Consider the following 7,851-nt stretch of genomic DNA (forward strand, 5'->3'; position numbering starts at 1 on the left):
GTATCCTTTCACTTTACTTTAAAGGCCTCCCCTGAGCATTTTTTGCATGCCATGTCTACTGGTCACGAACCACATCAAATTTATGTATCTGAGAATGTCTTAATTTCTCCCATAATGTTTGAAGAACAGTTTTTACTAGATATTGAATAATTAGTTAACAGGATTTTCTTTTAATTTTAGCACTTTGAATATATTATCCCACTGTCCTCTGGCCTCCAAAGTTTCTGATAAGAAATGGCAGATAATATTATTGAGGATCTCTTGTATGTGATGGTATCCTTCTCCCATTTTGCCTTCAAGATCTTTGTGTTTTGCTTTTGAAAGTTTGATTATAACGTGTCTCATTGTGAGTCTTTTTGAATTCCTCTTAACTAGAGCTCATTGAGATTCTTGGATGTTTATGTTCATTTCTTTCATAAAATTTGAAAAATATTTAGCCATTATTTCTTCCAATATTCTCTCTGTACCTTTCTCTCTCATTTATTCTTCTGGGACTCCTACAATGTTCATGTTGACTTCTTTGATGATGTTCTATTGATACTTTAGGCTCTGTTCATGTTTCTTCAATCTTTTCTTTCTGTTTGTCAGATTCAATAATTTCCATTGTCTTATCTTTAAGTTTATTGATTCCTTCTTCTAGCTGCTCAAATCTGCCTTCGAATCCCTCTAGTCAATTTTTTTTTGTTTTAATTATTGCACTTCTCAGCTCCAGAATTTATTTTTTGTTTCTTTTTAGGTTTTCTGTTTATTGACATTTTCATTTTGTTCACACATCATTTTCTTGACTTTCTCCATATCGTCCTTTAGTTCTTTGATTACCTTTAAGAAAATTGTTTTAAGTCCTTGCCTAATAGATCTGCCATTAAGTCTTTCACAAAGAGTTTAGTTTCAATTGATTTCTTTTTTTCCTTTCAATGAGCCATTCTTTTCTATTTCTTTGTATGCTGTGTGATTTTTTGTTGAACACTAGATATAGGAATTTAATAATGTGGTAACTCTGGAAATCAGATTTTCCTCTTCCCCAGAGTCTGCAGGACTTTGTTGTTGTTGTTGTTGTTGTTGTTGTTTGGGTTTTTTCAATTGTCATAGTCTATCTCTGTGCCAAGTATAAGCCTGAGGTGTAAACTTAATGTCTTCTCAGATGTTTTCTGAGCCTTTCCCTGTATTCGTGTCATAATTTTCTATTTTTTTTATATATGCAGTTCCTTTTAATATTCTAGTTTTTACTGTCTGGATTCCAAAAGAGAAAAAAAGCAAAAAAATAAAAAATAAATAAGGGAAAAGTGGAAGAGCACAAGATTATTAAATCCCCTGGAACTCACTTCAGCAGCCTGAAGAAGGGGGCTTGCTACAATGGGGGAAAATGAAACAACTATGACTGTCTATACCTCTGTGATCAGAAGCAGCAATCAATAATCACAACACAGATTCCCAATATTTATAGGACAAGGTCATTTTTGTTTACCTTGGCTCCCACAAGCTGTGTGCAAGATGCTCCAGAAACATGTTCACAGCAGCCTGCTCTGTGGCTAGTGGTGAGGTATGGGTGGCTACTACTATTCTAAGAGCTTAAATTGATTTAAAATAATCTCAGTTTACCAACCAAGTCATCAATGCTTCAACAGAGTCTGGAGTTCCAATATGGGTACATCAGACAGATTCTGCCAATGCAATTCTTGTTTAGGTAGGGAGACATATTCCTGATGTTTCCTACTCTGTCATCTTCCCTGAATTCTCTCTAATGTTCATTTTTCAGCTGACTATCTCCTTGATAAATTATCAGTGGGGGCGGGGGGAGCACAGACATTTTCCATCTTGATCACTATTTGGAGCCCCAGAATAGTTCCTAGCACATATTAGAGGCTCAGTATATTAGTTATCTATTGCTGGGTAAAAGTATTCTTCCCCCAAAACTTGCTTGCTGAAAACAAAAATAATTAATTATCTCTCATGGATTCTGTGGGCCAAGAACTCAGGAGCAGCTCATCTAATGTTTTTGGCTCAGGTATCCCTAGAGGTTGCAGCAGGTGTCAACCGGGATCACAGGGACCCGAAGATTCTACAAAGCTGAAGGATCCACTTCTAATGTAGTTCATTCAACTGGCTGGCAAGTTTGTTCTGGTTTTTGACAGGAGGCCTCAGTGCTTCCCACGTGAACCTCTCCAGAGGGATGATAGAATGTTCTTTCAGCAGAAGGCTAGATCCCCCCAGATGAGCAATCCAGGAGACCAAAGCAGATGCTGCAATGTTTGTTATGACCCACAGTGTCTAGGATGCTGTCTGTTACAGTCAATAGAAAATTGTTTTTGGTTGAGTGTCTTCTCTTTAACTAGTTTATATGTTCTTTGAAAGAAGAAACTGTCATATCTTCCTTGTAAGATCTTGCATAGTTTTTTTTTTACCTAGTAATCACTCAGATCTTTAATGTATTCAGAATTAATAGAAAGATATTTGCTAGTAAATTTTCATCAACCAAATCATAACTTAATTTTTAGAGTTTCATTGGACAATTATTTTATTCAGATGAATAATGTTTGAGTAAATAAAATGCCCATTTTCAAAATTCTTTAAACAAGCTGGGAATTTGATAGACACTATCAGAAACAAGTTGCATACAATCTCATTTAGCTACCAAGTGTATCACTTTATGATTTTCTTATTTAAGTGTTATGTCTACATGTTTGAGGTTTTCATTTGCTTGTTTTGGCATAAACTCAGTGTTTCTAGACCACCGATACTCCTAAAGACCAAAATTAATTGCTAGTTTTATAATTTTATGTCCCTAAATGATAGGAAAACAAGATTGTTTCAAATTACGAATTAAATTATTAATTAAAGTACAAAATGATCTGTTGTTTGTAGTTACTGAAGTGATGGCAACTTGTCTTGGCAGAGGGAGGAAGAGCAATCAGGGAAGAGCAAGGGAGAAAGTCCTATGATGCTAAGAGTGAATCAACAATCCAGACAGACAAATAAAAGTGTTCTGGGTCTTTTGATACCAGGTAATATACAAGTCAAGCCTGGAAAAGGGAAAAGGAGCCACTGTTAAGAGAGTGGCAGCTTTGTTATGTCAGCTCTTCACACATTTGCACAAGGATGTCTCAACATGTCTTCAGGAATAGAGAATGCTTTGTCCCTTTGGGTCACGGCTTTGTTAGTTGTTGAAGTTAGATGATATCATTAAGCATCCCAGAGTTGCTGGAATGGAGAGCACAAAAATCTAAACTATAACGCTACCAAAAAGACTTATTTCCATGTCCTTTATGACTATCACATCCCTGCACACATATTGCTTGAGATCACAAATTTGGGTACCATGTTTGCTGAAGCAGAAGGAACTGCATGGCTATTATAATTGAGTAGAGGTCCTGAACTGTTCTTTAAAGTTTTTGTTGTTTCTGAAGACTTAAGACCATCTTAACAAATACTTTCTCCCATCTCGAAATAGATAAATATCTAATTCCATTTATTTAAATTATCACATTCCCCATTTTGTTCAATCCGAACTTATTCTAATGCTAGAATTTGTGAATATTGATAAATAATTCATAATTTAACATTTAGGTACATAATTTCTATCAATTTACTTTTAAACTCTATATTAGCTTTCTTTGAAATGAATTTCAGTTTAGGTATAGTAAAAAAGCATTTGATAGGGAGTCAAAAAACCTAAATCCAAATACCAAATTTGCTACATATTTTTCTTGCAATCATGAATTTATCACTTAACTTCTCAGAGTATCATCTCAATTCCATTCTATGTAAGTGAGGATAATCCTATTGCCCTCTGTACTTCAGATGATTGATGTGAAAATCTAGAGCATTATGTAAAAGCTCCTAGTAACAGAAGTGTTTTACAAGAGTGATATATGTTAATATTTTTGTCTTACACCTAAGATACGGAAGCACAATGCTTTCATTCACATCCAATGTGTCCTATGTTTTCTACCACCACCACCACCACCACCACCACCACCACCACCACCACTTAACCCTGAAAAGGTAAGTCATCATGTTAATTGATCTTTTATAAGTTTCTGATTTTATAGATATAAGTCCATGGTTCAAATAATTTGACCCTGGTGTAGACCGTCAGCTAGTGATACCCCTTCAAAGCCTTGGTCATAATACATTACTAACGATTTGAGAGGGTGGAAATATATATATATATATTTAATTATATATTTAATTATAAAAATTAAATTTATATATATATAAATTTAATTATAAAAATTTAGTGTTTAATTATCACAGATCCAGTTTTAATCCCAAATGATGTGAGATGAGACTGTTTTATAGCTCCTTCTTTCTCCATATCTAAATAATTTGATGAAGTTTTAGATTAATTAGAGATGTTTTCACTACTGTGAATGCGAAATGGTCTCAAGAAAAAAAAAAAATGGACCCGATATCTAATTACCATCAAAAAGAATAAGTCAACAAAAGTAATTTAAAAAATCATAATTTGAGGCATACCATATTCATTGTTGAAATTAAATAGGCTAAAAAACTCCACACTAGAGGCTAGAGGCTAGTTTAGTTTCTTTGCGGTACATTGGGCAGTTAATTTCCAGTGTAGGGAGACAGGATTACTCAAAATGAACTGTTCCACAAGAATCATGTCCAGTTTCTTCCATGGTCAGGCTGGCCAATTGGCAAGACTTCTCCCCTTGACATATTCCAGGCCTCAGTTATCTCTTCCATGATCTCTAGCATGGAACAGTTGTGTTTTAACCAATGAGGCAGATCCTATGCTGCTACATCAGGAAAATGTAGCCCCAGCCCAATTCCACAATAGAGTGAGAATGGCTTTTTCATCGAGGAAATATTCAGCTGGAGCTCCTCAGCCTTCACAAAGAAATATCAGCTTTGCCATCTGTGTGTCTGTGTCTGATAAATTAGGATGTCCCTTGAATCAGTGGCAGTGGCTCTGCCCTGCAGGCACTTGCCAAAGAATTCAGGCTTGAAATCTCTGCTCAGTGTTGCTAAAAGCCCATGAAAACAAATGATATTTCAGAAAGAAATTGTTTGAAGTCCCTTGCTTAGAGATCTACACAATATATTCCTATTGTAATTTAGTACCAAGAAAAAGTCTATTTCACCTGATAAATTGCCATGTTTTATTTTATCAGGAAAATGGAAATATAAAACACATCTGTGCCTTGGTAAAAATGTGTTTAAAGGTATATTCAGTGTTTAATTATAAAAACAGCCTACAATATTAATTTCATTCCCCCTTCTCGCTCTATGGTGTTTAGTTTTCATTCAGATATTCCTAGTGTACATAAATGTAAATAGAAAGGAGCAGGAAAAGAGGAAGACCAAATATGAGAATGGATTGACTCCATAAAAGAAGCCATAGGCATGAGTTTACAGGAGCTGAGTAGGACTGTTGAGGACAGGATATTGTGGACAGCACTTATTCATAGAGTAACCAGAAGTTGGAGCTGAGTCAATGGCACATGACACACATGTAAATGTACACACACACATGCAGACATAATTGTCATCATCATTATGACAATCATCATACATTTTTAGAAGTGGGTAAATTAAATATAAATTACAAATAAATGTATCTTACAATTTCAAGCCTTTACCATACATGGTATAGTAAGGCCTGAAAACATAAGAACAATGTATATATTATTTGGGTTAAAAATATTCTGTTTCTCCTGAAAGCAAACTCTTAAACTTGACTTGACTAATTCCTACTTATTCTTCAAGAGTCATCTCTATAGTCATCTCTAAGAAACTTTCAACTACCCAGAACTCCAGCCATAGTCGGAACCTATGCCCTGTAGCCCATGGAGTCTTTTATGACCTTGACTGTCGTCTGTTGTAACCTATGAGCCTCCTGAGAACCAGAAGCTCTGTCTTTGCTCTCACGCTTCAGTATCTAGTATAGGATCTAGCATATAATAATGACATAAAAATGAATATAAAAATTCTTACATTTCTTCTCTTAACAGTAAGAAACAACTTTGTGAAGAAGATAATAGCTAGAGACCAAAATCTGGTTTTGAAACTTAAATTATAAAATTATATGCTGAAATCAAAGAGCTTCTTTGTATGTTGTTCAAACATCAATCTCAATCTTGTTCATTTGAAAAGGAAAATTGGTGTGATTATTAAGTACTACACATTTCATATTTTTAAACTGATGTTATCACTATATAGACATACATATATACATATATATGTATGTATATAGTAAAAAATATAGTGTAAAAGCTTGCTAACTGGAAAAAAATGAATTTTAAACATGATTATCTTTTTAATTTAGAAAACATTATGAAATTAAGTCTTTTGCAGAAACAAAATAAAAATATTCATGTTGGATTCTTTAAGAGATTGAACCTCACCTCGTTTCATTTTAAAATGAATATTTTGGCCAAACGTAATCTACAATCCAATGTAGAATTATCCAACAGTCTTAATATTTACCAAAAATTAGAAGAAGCTTTGATCATAGGAAAACAGACACACACACACACACACACACACACACACACACACACACACACACACTGTTAGTGTGTTTGCAATTTGGTACAGCCACAATGGAAAATAGTTTAGAGGTTCCTCAAAAAATTTAAAATAGAACTACCTTATGACTCAGCAATTCCACTTCTGGATATTTATCCAAAGAAATCCAAAACACTATTTGAAAAGATACATGCATCCCTATGTTCACTGTAGTGCTATTTACAATAGCCAAGAAATGGAAGCAACCCTACGTGCCTGACAATAGATGGCCGGATAAAAAAAAGAGGTGGTACATATACACAATGAAATATTACTCGGCCATAAAAAATGAACACTTACCACTTGTGGCAACATGGACTTAAAGGATATTATGCTAAGTGAAATAAGTCAAAGAAAGACAAATACCATATGATCTTACTTATATATTAAATCTAAAGAACAATGGAAACAAACAAAATAGAAACAGACTTATAGATACAGAGAACAAACTGCCGGTTGCCAGATGGAAGGGGGTTGGGGACTGGGTGAAAACCATAAAAAGATTAAGAAATACAAATTGATAGTTACAAAATCGTCACAGGGATGTGAAGAACAACATAGGGAATATAGTCAATAATATTGTAATAACTATGTATAGTGCTAGGTGGGTACCAGACATAATCAGGGGGAACACTTTATAAATTATATAAATGCCTAACAACTATGCTGTATACCTGAAACTAATAAACAATATTATTGTTATTCCTATTTAAAAAAAAAAAAAGAAAAGAAAGAAAACACACAGAGCAAATAGGCCATGGGAGAAAAGTGAGATGGTTAATAAAATCAGAAGATGAGATGCTAAGATTGTATTTATTTTTCCAAGCTTTTGATATTAGATATTCGGAATAGCTAAATCATGAAAGCAACTTAAATGGCCACTGAATGGACAAAGAGATAAAGGAAATATGTTATATACACGTAATAGAAGAGAATTCAGCCTTTAAATAGGAAATTTTGACATTTGCTACAACATGAATGAACCTAGAGAACATTTTGTTAAGTGAAATAAGGCAAACATAGAAGGATAAATACTACATGACATGTCTTTTTGTGGAATCTAAAATAGTCTAACTCATAGAATTAGAGAGTAGAATAGTGGTTACCAGGGCTGAGGGGAGGGGGAAATGGGGAGGCATTAGTTTAAGGGTATAAACTTTCAGTTATGCAGGATAAATGAGTCCTATAAATCTGCTGTATAGCATAAAGCCTACAGTTAACAATACTGTATTGTAGACTCAAAATTTGCTAAGGAAATATATCTTATGTTAAGTGCTCTTAGCACAAAATAATAATAATAATAATAATAATAATAATAACAAT

General features: G+C 34.0%; 1 pseudogene; it reads left to right on the top strand.

The window, feature by feature from the left end:
• Nucleotides 1-1,504: 1,504 nt before the first annotated feature.
• The window catches only part of LOC120593293 (WD repeat-containing protein 48-like), a 16,288-nt pseudogene continuing 9,941 nt past the window's right edge, over nt 1,505-7,851 (top strand).

The sequence above is a fragment of the Pteropus medius genome, unplaced genomic scaffold (assembly GCF_902729225.1).
Source record: "Pteropus medius unplaced genomic scaffold, Ma_sr-lr_union100, whole genome shotgun sequence".
Classification (NCBI taxonomy): Eukaryota; Metazoa; Chordata; class Mammalia; order Chiroptera; family Pteropodidae; genus Pteropus; species Pteropus medius.